General features: G+C 37.7%; 1 pseudogene; it reads right to left on the reverse strand.

Moving 5' to 3' along the window:
• The window catches only part of LOC131760316 (RNA-binding protein EWS pseudogene), a 71891-nt pseudogene extending 63301 nt beyond the window's left edge, over window positions 1-8590 (reverse strand).
• Between the last annotated feature and the right edge of the window lie 8415 nt (window positions 8591-17005).

Raw genomic sequence — 17005 nt, forward strand, 5'->3', positions numbered from 1 at the left:
AGCAGTGCAAGAGGGTTCCCTTTTCTCCACACCCTCTCCAGCATTTATTGTTTCTAGAGTTTTTGATGATGGCCAACCTGGCCGGTGTGAGGTGATATCTCATTGTAGTTTTGATTTGCATTTCTCTAATGATTAATGATGTTGAGCATTCTTTCATGTGTTTGTTGGCTATCTGTATATCTTCTTTGGAGAAATGTCTATTTAGTTCTTCTGCCCATTTTTGGATTGGGTTGTTTGTTTTTTTGTTATTGAGCTGCATGAGTTGCTTATACATTTTGGATATTAATCCTTTGTCAGTTGCTTCATTTGCAAATATTTTCTCCCATTCTGAGGGTTGTCTTTTGGTCTTGTTTATGGTATCCTTTGCTGTGCAAAAGATTTTAAGTTTCATTAGATCCCAGTTGTTTATTTTTGTTTTTATTTCCATTTCTCTAGGAGATGGGTCAAAAAGGATCTTGCTATGATTGATGTCATAGAGTGTTCTGCCTATGTTTTCCTCTAAGAGTTTGATAGTGTCTGGCCTTACATTTAGGTCTTTAACCCATTTTGAGTTTATTTTTGTGTATGGTGTTAGGGAGTGTTCTAATTTCATACTTCTACAGGTAGCTGTCCATTTTTCCCAGCACCACTTATTGAAGAGGTTGTCTTTTCTCCACTGTGTTTCCTTCCCTCCTTTATCAAAGATAAGGTGACCATATGTGTGTGGGTTTATCTCTGGGCTTTCTATCCTGTTCCATTGATCTATATTTCTGTTTTTGTGCCAGTACCATACTGTCTTGATTACTGTGGCCTTGTAGTATAGTCGGAAGTCAGGGAGCCTGATTCCTCCAGCTCCATTTTTCGTTCTCAAGATTGCTTTGGCTATTCGGGGTCTTTTGTGTTTCCATACAAATTGTGAAATTTTTTGTTCTAGTTCTGTAAAAAATGCCAGTGGTAATTTGATAGGGATCGCATTGAATCGGTAGATTGCTTTGGGTAGTAGAGTCATTTTCACAATGTTGATTCTTCCAATCCAAGAACATGGTCTATTTCTCCACCTATTTGTATCATCTTTAATTTCTTTCATCAGTGTCTTATAGTTTTCTCCATACAAGTCTTTTGTCTCCTTAGGTAGGTTTATTCCTAGATATTTTATTCTTTTTGTTGCAATGGTAAATGGCAGTGTTTTCTTAATTTCATTCTCAGATTTTTCATCATTAGTGTATAAGAATGCCAGAGATTTCTGTGCATTAATTTTGTATCCTGCTACTTTACCAAATTCATTGATTAGTTCTAGTAGGTTTCTGGTAGCATCCTTAGGATTCTCTAAGTATACTATCATGTCATCTGCAAACAGTGACAGCTTTACTTCTTCTTTTCCTATTTGGATTCCTTTTATTTCTTTATTTTCTCTGATTGCTGGGTCTAGAACTTCCAAAACTAGGTTGAATAAGAGTGGTGAGAGTGGGCAACCTTGTCTTGTTCCTGATCTTAGTGGAAATGGTTTCAGTTTTTCACCATTGAGAACAATGCTGGCTGTGGGTTTGTCATATATTGCCTTTATTATGTTGAGGAAAGTTCCCTCTATGCCTACTTTCTGCAGGGTTTTTATCATAAATGGGTGTTGAATTTTGTCAAAAGCTTTCTCTGCATCTATTGAGATGATCATATGGTTTTTCTCCTTCAGTTTGTTGATATGGTGTCTCACGTTGATTGGTTTGCGTATATTGAAGAATCCTTGCATTCCTGGAATAAACCCCACTTGTTCATGGTGTATGATCCTTTTAAAGTGCTGTTGGATTCTGTTTGCTAGTATTTTGTTGAGGATTTTTGCATCTATGTTCATCAGTGATATTGGCCTGTAGTTTTCTTTCTTTGTGACGTCTTTGTCTGGTTTTGGTGTCAGGGTGATGGTGGCCTCATAGAATGCGTTTGGGAGTGTTCCTCCCTCTGCTATCTTTTGGAAGAGTTTGAGAAGGATAGGTGTTAGCTCTTCTCTAAATGTTTGATAGAATTCGCCTGTGAAGCCATCTGGTCCTGGGCTTTTGTTTGTTGGAAGATTTTTAATCACAGTTTCAATTTCAGTGCTTGTGATTGGTATGTTCATATTTTCTATTTCTTCCTGGTTCAGTCCCAGCAGCTTGTGCATTTCTAAGAATTTGTCCATTTCTTCCAGGTTGTCCATTTTATTGCCATAGAGTTGCTTGTAGTAATCTCTAATAATCTTTTGTATTTTTGCAGAGTCAGTTGTTACATCCCTTTTTCATTTCTAATTCTATTGATTTGAGTCTTCTCCCTTTTTTTCTTGATGAGTCTGGCTAATGGTTTATCAATTTTATTTATCTTCTCAAAGAACCAGCTTTTACTTTTATTGATTTTTGCTATTGTTTCCTTCATTTCTTTTTCATTTATTTCTGATCTGATCTTTATGATTTCTTTCCTGCTGCTAAATTTGGGGTATTTTTGTGCTTCCTTCTCTAATTGCTTTAGGTGCAAAGTTAAGTTGTTTATTCGAGATGCTTCCTGTTTCTTAAGGTATGATTGTATTGCTATAAACTTCCCTCTTAGAACTACTTTTGCTGTATCCCATAGGTTTGGGGTCGTCATGTCTCCATTGTCATTTGTTTCTAAGTACTTTTTGATTTCTTCTTTGATTTCTTAAGTGATCACTTCGTTATTAAGTAGTGTATTGTTTAGCCTCCATGTGTTTGTATTTTTTACAGATCTTTTCCTGTAATTGATATCTAGTCTCATAGCATTGTGGTCAGAAAAGAGACTTGATATGATTTCAATTTTCTTAAATTTGCCAAGGCTAGATTTGTGACCCAAGATATGATCTATCCTGGACAATGTTCCATGGGCACTTGAGAAAAATGTGTATTCTGTTGTTTTTCAATGGAATGTCCTTTAAACAGCAATTAAGTCCATCTTGTATAATGTATCATTTAAAGCTTGTGTTTCCTTATTTATTTTCATTTTGGATGATCTGTCCATTGGTGACAGTGGAGTGTTAAAGTCCCCTACTATGATTGTGTTACTGTCGATTTCCCCTTTTATGGCTGTTAGTATTTGCCTTATGTATTGAGGTGCGCCTATGTTGGGTGCATAAATATTTACAATTGTTATATCTTCTTCATGGATAGATCCCTTGATCATTATGTAGTGTCCTTCTTTGTCTCTTGTAAGAGTTTTTATTTTAAATTCTATTTTGTCTGATATGAGAATTGCTACTCCAGCTTTCTTCTGATTTCCATTTGCATCGAATATCTTTTTCCATCCCCTCACTTTCAGCCTGTAAGTGTCCCTAGGTCTGAAGTGGGTCTCTTGTAGACAGCATATATATGGGTCCTGTTTTTGTATCCATTCAGCCAGTCTGTGTCTTTTGGTGGGAGCATTTAATCCATTTACATTTAAGGTAATTATTGATATGTGCATTCCTATTACCATTTACTTAATTGTTTCGGGTTGTTCTTGTAGGTCTTTTCCTTCTCTTATGTTTCTTGCTTAGAGAAGTTCCTTTAGCATTTGTTGTAAAGCTGGTTTGGTGGTGCTGAACTCTCTCACCTTTTGCTTGTCTATAAAGGTTTTAATTTCTCCATCAAATCTGAATGAGATCCTTGCTGGGTAGAGTAATCTTGGTTGTAGGTTTTTTTCCCTTCATCACTTTATATATGTCCTGCCACTCCCTTCTGTCTTGTAGAGTTTCTGCTGAAAGTTCAGATGTTAGCCTTATGGGGATTCCCTTGTGTGTTATTTGTTGTTTTTCCCTTGCTGCTTTTAATATGTTTTCTTTGTATTTAATTTTTGACAGTTTGATTATTATGTGTCTCGCCATGTTTTTCCTTGGGTTTATCCTGTATGGGACTCTCTGTGCTTCCTGGACTTGGTTGACTATTTCCTTTCCTATATTAGGGAAGTTTTCAACTATAATCTCTTCAAATATTTTCTCAGTCCCTTTCTTTTTCTCTTCTTCTTCTGGGACCCCTATGATTCGAATGTTGGTTCGTTAAATGTTGTCCCAGAGATCTCTGAGACTGTCCTCAGTTATTTTCATTCTTTTTTTTCTTTCTTCTGCTCTGCAGTAGTTATTTCCACTATTTTATCTTCCAGGTCACTTATCCATCCTTCTGCCTCAGTTATTCTGCTACTGATCCCGTCTAGAGTATTTTTCATTTCATTTATTGTGTTGCTCATCTCTACTTGCTTCCTCTTTATTTCTTCTAGGTCCTAGCTAACTGTTTCTTGCAATTTGTCTATTCTATTTCCAAGATTTTGCATCATCTTCACCATCATTATTCTAAATTCTCTTTCAGGTAGACTGGCTATTACCTCTTCATTTGTTAGGTCTGGTGTGTTTTTATCTTGCTCCTTCATCTGCTGTGTGTTTTTCTGTCTTCTCATTTTGCTTATCTTACTGTGTTTGGGGTCTCCCTTTTGCAGGCTGCAGGTTCGTAGTTCTATCTATTTTTGGTGGCTGTCCCCAGTGGCTGAGGTTGGTTCAGTGGGTTGAGCAGGTTTCCTGGTTGGGGGGACCAGTGCCCCTGTTCTGGTGGATGAAGCTGGATCCCGTCTCCCTGATGGGCAGGTCCACGTCTGATGGCGTGTATGGGGATGTCAGTAGCCTTACTGTGATTCTAGGCAGCCTCTCTGCTAATGGATGGGGCTGTAGACCTGTCTTGCTCTTTGTTGGGTATAGGGTGTCCAGCACTGTTTGTTGCTGGTCCTTGAGTGAAGCTTGGTCTTGGTGTTGAGATGGAGATCTCTAGGAGATTTTCGCGGTTTGATATTACGTGAAGCTGAGAGGTCTCTTGTGGACCAGTGTCCTGAGGTTATTTTTCCCACCTCAGAGACACAACCTTGATACCTGGCTGGAGTGCCAAGAACCTTTAATCCACGCGGCCAGGTACGTGGGGAGTTTCTTGCCTTTTGGGAGGTCTGAGGTCTTCTGCCAGCGTTCGGTGGGTGTTCTATAGGAGAAGTTCCACGTTTAAAGGTATTTCTGATGTATCTGTGAAGAGGAAGGTGATCCCCGCGTCCTACTCTTCCACCATCTTCTCGCTCCCCCATCCGAGTAGTTACTTCTGTGTGATATAATCTGAGCAATTTCAAGGAGACTCATAATAAGGATCCCAATGCTACACAGATGTTATATTCATCTAACTACAAACCAGCTTTCACTGCAAATAGCAAATCCTTTAGTTTAAAACTGGCTTTCACTGCAAATAACAAATCCTTTAGTTTAAAAAGGATTGGCTATTTGCTGTGAAAGCCTGTTTGTAGTTAGCCAGATGACTACCCCACATCCCACTCTCCTAAAAATAATTAGGTCACTTGTAAACCTTACCTCTGTTATTTTCCATATCTTTATGTCATACTCAGGATACTCTATGCCATCAAATATCCTGAACTTCTTCCTGCCTCAGAGAATAGTTGTTCCTTTTTCTAAATTCAACTTTCTTGTTTCCTAGATTACTTTTTCTTGAATACCGATCTCATCCTTCCTGGCCTCCTAAACAAGGATCTCACTGTATCACACTGTCAAGAAACTCTCCATCCTCTCCTTTCCTTTCACATTTATCTCAAGCTTTTATTTCTATTGATACCTTTTCCACATGTGTATATGTATGTATTTGTATATTCATACACCTTTACCTTAAAAAATAGCCAAAATCCCAAACCCAAATTCTTTTGAATGTGTAAAATGTGTTTTCTTTTTGAATGATCTTTTCTTATACCTCTGCCTTTCAGCACTGTAACCTCTCCAATCCTTACAGAGTTGGGTTTTTTAAGCTTTTATTTTTCTAGAGAGGTGTTAAGATTTCAACAAAAATTAAACCAAGATGCAGAGATTTCCCATATAACCTGTGCCTGCACTCATCAACAGCCTCCCTTATTAGCAACTTCACTTATCAAAAGGGTACATTTTTTTACCAAGGGTGAACCTACATTGACACGTCATATCCACCCAAGGTCATTGATACTATTATTCTTTTTTCTTGCAAACCAAGAATTGTTTTCTTTTGACCTAAGCTTGAAATTAATGTATATATGTATAAGGTACACTTTTTGTATTTCAGAAATTTGCAGAAATTTTTGTTTGACATTAATCTCACTATGTCATAGATGTCTGAAGCAAGCCCAATTGTTTTTTCTTGTATATTATTCATTCTTTTCTATCTGCATGACTATATAGCTCTTTCTTTATCCCTAAAATTAAGAAATATTATCAGAATATACCCTGCACTCATCCTTAAGTTCCTTGAGATATCTTTTCAATCACAAGATGTAATCTTTATTTCAGAAAATGTTTTTCTATTATATAATCAAAATTATTTTTCTAGTTTTGTGAAAAATGCCCTTGGTCTTTTGATAGGGATTGCATTCAATCTGTAGATTACCTTGGGTAGTATGGTCATTTTAACAATAGTAATTCTTCCAATCCATGAACATGGTATGTCTCTTCATCTGTATGTGCTGTCTTTAATTTCTTTCATCAGTGTCTTATAGTTTTCTGAGTATAGTTCTTTTACCTCCTTAGGTAGGATTGTTCCTAGGTATTTTATTTTTTTGATATGATTGTAAATGGGATAGTTTCCTTAATTTCTTCTTCTGATAGTTTGTTTTTATTGTATAGAAATGCAACAGATTTCTATGTATTAATTTTGTATACTGCAACTTTACTGAATTCATTGGTGAGCTCTAGTAGCTTTTTTTGTGGCACTTTTAGGGTTTTCTATGTATAGTGTCATGTCATCTGCAAATAGTGACAGTTTTACTTCTTCCTTTCCCAATTGGATTACTTTTATTTATTTATTTTTTGTGTGTGTCTGATTGCTGTGGCTAGTACTTCCAATACTATGATTAATAAAATTGATGAGAATGGATATCCTTATCTTTTCCCTGATATTAAAGGAAACACTTTCAGCTTTTTATCTGTGGGTATGATTTTAGCTATGGGCTTGTCATATATGGCCTTTATCACATTGAGTTATATTTTCTCTATGCCAACTTTCTAGAGAATTTTCATAATAAATGGATATTGAATTTTTGTCAAAAACTTTCTGCATATATAGAGAAAATCATATCGCTTTTATTCTTCAGTTTGTTAATGTGGTGTATCACATTGATAGATTTGTGAATATTGAAAAATCCTTACATTCCAAGGATAAATCACACTTGATCATGGTATATGATCCTTTTAATGTATTAGTGGATTCAGTTTGCTAATATTTTGTTGAGTATTTTTGCATCTGTGTTCATCAAGGATATTGGCCTGTAATATTAATTTTTTGTTATATCTTTGTTTGATTTTGATATCAGGGTGATTATAGCCTCATAGAATACATTCAGAAACATTCCTTCCTCTGCAGTTTTTTGGAGTAGTTTGAGAAGGATCAGTTTTAACTCTTCTCTACTACAGATTTTTTGGTATCTGGTTACCATGAGGTTTATATATAGCAATCTATATATATATATATACTTGATTGTTTTAAATTGGTGATCTCTTTATTCCAAATGCATTTTAACAATCCTACTTTTGTGCTTTCTTCCCCTCACAATTATTGTTTCTGATATCATATTTTACATCTAATTGCTTTGTGTACTCAACTGCTCACTGTGGATATAGATGATTTTATTACTTTTGTCTTTTAAGCTGGTCTTAACCAATGTGCTTTTTCCTTTCATAATTTTAATGTTTCTAGTTGTGGCCTTTTCTTTAAAGAAGTTTATTTAACATTTCCTTAATTGGTTGGATGTTCTGAACATTTTTAGCTTTTGCTTATCTATAAAGCTTTTGCCCTCTCCATCAAATCTGAATGAGAGCCTTGTCAAGTAGAAATTCTTGTGAATAGTAGGCTTTTCACTTTCATCATTTTAAATATATCATGTCATGCCCTTACAGCCTGCCATGTTTCTACTGAAAAGTCAAATAATAGCCTTATGGGAGTTCCCTTGTATGTAATTGTTACCTTTCCCTTGCTGCTTTTGATATTCTCTTTATTTTTAGTTTTTGCCATTTTGATTACAATGTGTCTTAGTGTGTTTCTCTTGGGTTGATCTTATATGGGGCTCTGCACTTCCTGGACTTGGAAATCTGTTTCCTTTCCCAGGTTAAGAAAGTTTTCAGCTGTTATGTCTTCAATTATGTTCTCAGCCCCTTTCTCTCTCTTCTCCTCCTGGGGCATTTATAATGTGAATAATAATGTACTTGATGTTCCCTCATAGATCTCTTAAACTGACCTCATTTCTTTTCATTCTCCTTTCTTTTTTTTCTGTTCAGAGTCAGTTATTTCCACTACTCTGTCTTCCAGCTCATTGATCTGTTCCTCTGTGTCATTTAGTCTACTGCTGATTCCTTCTAGTGTATTTTTCATTTCAGTTATTGTACTCTACATCTCTGTTTGGTTGTTCTTTATACATTCTAACTCTTTCTTAGAAACTTCTAACTTCTTGGTCTGTGCATCCATTCACTTCCCAAGTTTTCTGAACATCTTTACAATCACTAACCTGACTCTTTCTTTGGTAGATTGGTTATCTTCACCTGACTTAGTTCTTCTTCTGTGGTTTTGCATTGTTCTTTCTTCTGGAACATGTTCCTCTGTTGCCTCATTTTTCCTAAGTTGCCCTTTTTTCTATATATGTATCTGGTAGGTTGGTTATGTTTTGTTTTTCTTTTTAAGATTTTTTTGATGTGGACCATTTTTAAAGTCTTTATTGAATTTGTTACAATATTACTTGTTTTATGTTTTAGTTTTTTGGCCATGAGGAATGTGGGATCTTAGCTCCCCAACCAGGGAGTGAACCTGCACCCCCTGCATTGGAAGGCAAAGTCTTAACCACTGGACTGCCAGGGAAGTTCCTGGTTATGTTTTCTGATCTTAGACAAGTGATGTTTTGTAGGAAATGTCCTATGTGTCCCAGCATCTCTTATCACTAGAGCTATATGCTCTAGGATTTCCCCCAATGAGGACTACATGGGTCTTTCTGTTGTGGTTAGTTAACTTTGTGGGCAGTCTGGTAGGCTTTGTTGGCCACCAGTCCAGTTGGTTGCTAGGTCCTGGCTTGTGTGAAGGCTACTGGCTACTGGTTGGTGGGACCAGGTCATGAGGCAGTTGACTACAGGACCTGGGGGGCTCTGGAACTAAGGCTGACTTAGTAGTGGGTGGAGTCAACATCCAGGAGACCCTGAGGTTGTTCCCTGCCCACTGATGGGTGAAGCCAGTTTCTTGGCCAGTGGTGGTCTATTGGTTAGCCAGGTCCTAGAGTCTGGTTGCAGGGTCTAGGGATCCCAGAACTGGTTTCAGATCAATGGTGGCTAGAAATAGTTTTTGAAACAGTTGGCAATGGTGTCTGGGTTGTCTTGAAGGTTGTGTTGGCCTACTAGTGGGCAGGTCCAGGTCCAAGCCAGTTCCTGGACAGGAACTGGCCTGCTAGTTGAACCAGGTCTTCAGGCTATGGGGCTGTGATTTTCTTGCTGCTAGTGCATGCCCTCTGTTGGGTAAGACTGGGCCCAAGGCTAGAGCAGTCTCATTGGTGGACAGGGCAAAGGCCAGGGGATTCTGAGATTGGTGCCTGACCACTGGGAGCTGGGCCTCAGAGTCTCTGGCTGGAGGGCCTTGGGGGTATCATATCTAGTACCTGCACAGTGAGGCATGGGGCAGGGTCCTTGGCCCTCTGGTGGGCTGACACTTGCCAGTGTCAGTGTCCACATGGTAAAAGAAATTCCCTTAAATGACTGCCACTTTTGTCTCCAGACCTAGGATGAACTGACATTGCTTACTGACTCTCTGGGAGGCTCTCCAGTATCAACAAGTAGATCTGACTCTGGGTCCTTTCAAATTATTGGTTCTGTCTTGCCTCCCAGAGTAGGTGAGATTTTGTGTGCACACTTTAAGAGTGAATTCTCTTTCTTCCAGCCTTCTGAGAATCCAGAAAGTAAGCCCAGCTGGCCTTTGAAACCAAATGTTCAGGGGTTTAACTTACCAGTTCAGCAACCCTATGCTGGGGAGCCCAGTGTGGGGCTTGAAACTCTCACTCATTTGAGAGAAACTCTGCAATAGTATTTATTCTCATGAATCACTATATTTTACATCTATACTTTATATTATATTATACATTGACTATACTTCAATAAAAAAAGTAATTATTCTCCTGCTTTTTGTTCACCCACCCAAGTTATAGGACTTGAATATATTGTGACTATTTCCCTCCAACTTTTCTTGTTGTGGTTCCTTCTTTATATCTTTAGTTGTAGAAGATATGTTCTGGTAGGTTCTGACCTTTGTCATCAATCATTGTGATTTTGGTGTGCCTGTGAGAGGAGGTGAGCTCAGATTCTTTCTACTCCACCATGTTGCCACTGACACTCCAGCTCTTTTTTTTTTTTCCTCAGTTTTTATATTATTTGGGATTAAAAGAGTTAGTTGGATTGTTATCCATGATTCTATATTATTTATACCTTTGGCTTATTTATTATACCACTTTTTTTTTTTTTTTTTTTTTTTTTTTTTGCGGTACGCGGGCCTCTCACTGTTGTGGTGTCTCCCGTTGCAGAGCACAGGCTCCAGACGTGCAGGCTCAGGACCATGGCTCACAGGCCTAGCTGCTCCATGGCATGTGGGATCCTGCCAGACCAGGGCATGAACCCATGTCCCCTGCATCGGCAGGTGGACTCTCAACCACTGTGCCACCACGGAAGCCCTATTATACCACATTTTAAAAATTTCTTTAATTTAGTGATTTCTTTATGGTGTCTAATATACACATGTAACTTATCAAAAGTTTGTTTTCAAATGATAGAATACCATTATGCAGTTAAAAAGCCATATATAAACATACTGCCAAGTCATCCCTCCCATTCTGTGTGCTATTTTTGTCACACATTTTACTTTTTAATAGTTTATAAACTCGAAGGTACATTATTACCATTTTTTAAACACTGAGTGGTCCTCTCAAGTGATTTTAAAAAATAATATCTTTCATATATATATTCATATTTACCATTTCTGAAGTTATTATTTGTGTGGTTTCATGTTTCTCCCTGGTTTTATATTCCTTCTGTTTGAAGAACTTCTTCCTTGAATATTTCTTGTAGCACAATGAATTTTCTTAGTTTTCATTGTCTGGACAAATATTTATACCACCTTAAGTTTTCAAAGACATTTTCATTAGCATAGAATTCTGGGTTATCAGTTTTTGTTTGTTTGTCAGCTTATTTCTTTTATTTTTTTCCAACAGTTTAAAGGTGCTACTTCATTGTCTTCTGTCTTACATAGTTTCTTTTTTTTTTTCTTAGCATCTTTATTGGAGTATAACTGTTTTAAAGTGGTTTACTAGTTTCTGCTTTACAACAAAGTGAATCAGTTATATATATACATATGTTCCCATATATTTTCCCTCTTGTGTCTCCCTCCCTTCCACCCTCCTTATCCCGCCCCTCTAGGAGGTCACAAAGCACAGAGCTGATCTCCCTGTGCTATGAGGCTGCTTCCCACTAGTTATCTATTTTACATTTGGGAGTGTATATATGTCCATGCCCCTCTCTCACATCATCACAGCTTCCTCTTAACCCTCCCCATATCCTCAAGTCCATGCTCTAGTAGATCTGTGTTTTTTTCCCATCCTACCGCTAATCTCTTCATGACATGTCTTTTTCTAAGATTCCATATATATCTGTTAGCATACAGTATTTGTTTTTCTCCTTCTGACTTACTTCATTCTGTATGACAGACTCCAGGTCTATCCACCTCATTACAAATAACTCAGTAACATTTCTTTTAATGGGTGAGTAATATTCCATTGTATATATGTGCCACATCTTCTTTATCTATTCATCTGTTTTTTTTAACATCTTTATTTGCATATAACTGTTTTACAATAGTGTGTTAGTTTCTCCTTTACAACAAAGTGAATCAGTTATACATATACATATGTTCCCATATCTCTTCCCTCTTGTGTCACCCTCCCTCTCACCCTCCCTATCCCACCCCTCTAGGTGGTCACAAAGCACAGAGGAGAACTCCCTGTGCTATGCAGCAGCTTCCCACTAGCTATCTAATTTACATTTGGTAGCATGTATATGTCCCTGCCACTCTCTCACTTTGTCACAGCTTACCCTTCCCCCTCCCCATATCCTCAATTCCATGCTCTAGTAGGTCTGTGTTTTATTCCCGTCCTATCACTAATATCTTCACAACATTTTTTTTTTCTTAGATTCCATATATATGTGTTAGCATATGGTATTTGTTTTTCTCCTTCTGACATACTTCACTCTGTATGACACACTCCAGGTCTATCCACCTCATTACAAATAACTCAGTTTCATTTCTTTTTATGGCTGAGTAATATTCCATTGTATATATGTGTCCCATCTTCTTTATCCATTCATCTGTTGATGGACACTTAGTTTGCTTCCATGTCCCTGCTATCATAAATAGAGCTGCAATAAATATTTTGGTACATGACTCTTTTTGAATTATGGTGTTCTCAGGGTATATGGCTAGTAGTGGGATTGCAGGGTCATATGGTAGTTCTATTTGTAGTTTTTTAAGGAACCTCCATACTGTTCTCCATAGTGGCTGTATCAATTTACATTCCCACCAACAGTGCAAGAGGGTTCCGTTTTCTCCACACCCTCTCCAGCATTTATTGTTTCTAGAATTTTGATGATGGACAATCTGACCAGTGTGAGATGATATCTCATTGTAGTTTTGATTTGCATTTCTCTAATGATGAATGATGTTGAGCAATATTTCATGTGTGTGTTGGCAATCTATATATCTTCTTTGGGGAAATATCTATTTAGTTCTTCTGCCGATTTTTGGATTGGGTTGTTTGTTTTTTGTGATTGAGCTGCCTTTTGTCAGTTGTTTCATTTGCAAATATTTTCTCCCATTCTGAGGGTTGTCTTTTGGTCTTGTTTATGGTATCCTTTGCTGTGCAAAAGCTTTTAAGTTTCATTAGATCCCAGTTGTTTATTTTTGTTTTTATTTCCATTTCTCTAGGAGATGGGTCAAAAAGGATCTTGCTGTGATTGATGTCATAGAGTGTTCTGCCTATGTTTTCCTCTAAGAGTTTGATAGTGTCTGGCCTTACATTTAGGTCATTAACCCATTTTGAGTTTATTTTTGTGTGAGGTGTTAGGGAGTGTTCTAATTTCAAAGTTTTACAGGTAGCTGTCCAGTTTTCCTAGCACCACTTATTGAAGAGGCTGTCTTCTCTCCACTGTGTTTCCTTCCCTCCTTTATCAAAGATAAGGTGACCATATGTGTGTGGGTTTATCGCTGGGCTTTCTATCCTATTCCACTGATCAATATTTCTGTTTTTGTGCCAGTACCATACTGTCTTGATTACTTTAGCCTTGTAGTATAGTCTGAAGTCAGGGAGCCTGATTCCTCCAGCTCCATTTTTCGTTCTCAAGATTGCTTTGGCTATTTGGGATCTTTTGTGTTTCCATACAAATTGTGAAATTTTTTGTTCTACTTCTGTGAAAAAATGCCAGTGGTAATGTGATGGGTATTGCATTGAATCTGTAGATGGCTTTGGGTAATAAAGTCATTTTCACAATTTTGATTATTCCAATCCAAGAACATGGTATATTTCTCCACCTATTTGTATCATCTTTAATTTCTTTCATCAGTGTCTTATAGTTTTCTGCATACAAGTCTTTTGTCTCCTTAGGTAGGTTTATTCCTAGATATTTTATTCTTTTTGTTGCAATGGTAAATGGCAGTGTTTTCTTAATTTCATTCTCAGATTTTTCATCATTAGTGTATAAGAATGCCAGAGATTTCTGTGCATTAATTTTGTATCCTGCTACTTTACCAAATTCATTGATTAGTTCTAGTAGGTTTCTGGGAAGAAAAGGTCTCTTGCCTCTTCAGCAGCTCCAGACTTCTCCCAGACTCCCTCCCGGCTAGCCATGGTGCACTAACCCCTTCAGGCTGCTTTCACGCTGCCAACTCCAGATCTCTCCCTGGGATCCGACTGAAGCTCGAAGCTCAGCTCCCAGCCCCCGCCCACCCTGGTGGGTGAACAGCCAAGCCTCTCGGGCTGGTGAGTGCCAGTAGGCACCGATTCTCTGTACAGGAATCTCTCCTCTTTGCCCTCTGCACCTTGTTGCTGCACTCTCTTCTGTGGCTCTGAAGCTCCCCTTTCTTCCACCCACAGTCTCTGCCCATGAAGGAGCTTCTAGTGTGTGGGAAACTTTCCTGCTCATAGCTCCCTCCCACTGGTACAGGTCCCATCCCTATACTTTTGTCTCTGTTTATTCTTCTTTCTTTTGCCCTATGCAGGTACGTGGGGTGTTTCTTGCCTTTTGGGAGGTCTGAGGTCTTCTGCCAGCATTCAATGGATGTTTTATAGGAGCATTTCCACGTGTGGATGTATTTCTGATGTATCTGTGAGGAGGAAGGTGATCTCCACATCTTACTCTTCTGCCATCTTCTCTCCCTCCCTTACATAGTTTCTGACAAATAATCTACTGTAATCCTGGTGTGTGTTTTTTAAATGGTAGCATTTTCCTCTGATTTCCTTCACAGTATTGTTCTACAGCTCTGTAAACTTTGCTCTGTTTTATTGAGTTTTTTTCTTTTTGTATTTCTAATTTATTTTTTGTATAGTTCTTCAAGTTCACTGATTCTTTCTTCAGCTTCCTTGGATCTAATAATAAGCTTCTCAAAGGACTTTTTCATCAGTAAGTTCTTTTTATTTCTTATATTTTAACTTGACCCTTTTTTATGGTTTCTGTAACTATGTAAAAAATTTTAATCTAGTCATGCCTGCTGTCTATCTTTCGACTAAATACCTTAATATATTAACCATAGAACATTCAAAGTCCTGGGTTGATAGTTCCACCATTTTATCTTCCCTGAATTATTTGAATTCCTTTTGTCTCTGAAAAATGTGTGGGTTTTTTTTTTTTCTTTTTTTATTGTGAATCTTGTAAATTTTGGTCACATAAGTGACATCATAAGAATAATATTAGAGACTGAGGCAAGTGATATTAACACCTGCAAATACTATTCTATCATGAAGTTAGTATGCAATGTTGAGTCAGTTTTGTCAGGATTTGAACTGAGTTTTTGTGTGTGGTTGCTCTGGCTACTTTCACTGTAATGTAGGCTTCAAATTCCTCCAGTGAATTTCATGTACTGGGAACCTAGTGGTGAAGGGCTTTTCTCAGTATTTGTGTCCCACATTCAGATTTCATTCAATAATGAACATCTTTGCTACATGAGGTTCCCTCTCCATGTTCTAACCCTACAAGATCAGTAGAATCCACTGACTATTTAACAAGGGCTTACTAGGTTGGTTGTGAGAGGATGGCAAGGGAGAGTTCTCTGTTATTATTGTCCAACTTCAGTCTTATATAATAAGCCTAGTGTGTCTGGATCTTAGAGGTGAGAATAGCATTCCTGCCACTCTTCTCCAAGGCAGACAGATATTGCTTTATATCTGTGGTGGACATTGTCTAAGGGTATTCTTTCACCTACTCTTCGCCCAGCAACAACATCTATTTAACTATTCCTTGGAGGTGACATAATTTGCAGTCTTTCCCCAAATGCCTAAACATTTTTGCTCCATATGAGATAATAAACTGTGCACGGGGAGTGAAGCTACATACCTTTCCTGCAGCACAGACTAATCCCTTCTATATCAATCAGAATTTAATAAGAGAAGTAAATCACTAGAATATACATATGGATTTATTACTGAAATTTGACCTTAATCAATTGTGAGAGATGGTTAAGCAGTTCCTGTAGGTCTTTTAATCTAATACTGGAACTTGAAATCCACAGGGCAGGTAATTGGGAAGAGAAAATGAATATAATGTGAGAAGATCAAGACACAATCTGGAACCTCTAAGCCCAAACCCTGTCAAGTTTTGTTGTTTCCGAATTTGATGGTATGGAGATTCAGGGAAGGGTAAAGAAGTATCATTCTGTAAAGGTGAATTAGTCTATTAACAACAATGTTCATAAACTACAACATGGCTAATTCCCTCCCCCTCCCCAAATCTCCCAATAATACCTCTTGTAGCCCACTGTAACTGGAAATATACAGAAATAGTAATTGGGGAAAAGTAATTCATCCGCCCTAAAATGATACTTTAAGATCCTCACACCATTTTCAGCTTCTGCACCCCATGGTAAGTTATTTCTGCTCGCCCACACTTTGCCCTTAATTTTTCCATATGTATCCAGGGTCATTTCTCAGGGTCATGGAAAAGAGCATGGGAATGAATATGAAATTCACTTGTGTCTAGGATCCCAGCAGTTCAGTTCAAACTGAATGAACAAAAAGTTCATTCAGATGTATGACTTAAACTTGCCTAAGATAGTGTAGGGGAAATTTGGATTAACAACTGCTCTTATGAGGAAAAATATGGGTGGAATTTTAAGTTGACTACAAACTAAATATAAGAAGACATCTTGATGTGACTGTGAAAATAAACTAATGCATGCTTTAGTTACTCTAACAGAAGAATATTTTCATCAGCAGATATTGACAATTAGGAATGAGGTAAGGAAGAGGCAAGCAAGACATCTCTAAACAATGCCTTAGAAAAAATAATTGTAGTACGAAAGAATAGTATACTTGGGACAGACACAAATGGCAGAATAGAAGGACATGGAGCTCACCTACTCTCACTATTACATCAAAAATACATATAAATGTGGAACAATTCTCCCAGAATACCTACCGAATACAGGTGGAAGAAATACAACCAAAGTTGCAAGAAAGATCACCACATAACAGGATAACCGGATAAGATTAAAAAAAAAAAAAAATTGATATGGGATCTGCCCCCCTGGGAGAGAACTGTGAAAGAAGAAAGGTTCCTTCATCCTGGGATCCCCATTCACCATTTGGCAGATCATCTGGGAAAGATAAACAGTTTCAGAGACATTGAGAAGGGTGTAGAAGCCAGCTTGCAGCAGGCAGAACATAGAGAGACTAGCACAGATGGTCCTGGCCACCTTGCTGCACTCCCCAGCCTGAGACAAGCAACAGCCAGTATGTG

This window comes from Kogia breviceps, chromosome 7, assembly GCF_026419965.1.
Source record: "Kogia breviceps isolate mKogBre1 chromosome 7, mKogBre1 haplotype 1, whole genome shotgun sequence".
Classification (NCBI taxonomy): domain Eukaryota; kingdom Metazoa; phylum Chordata; class Mammalia; order Artiodactyla; family Physeteridae; genus Kogia; species Kogia breviceps.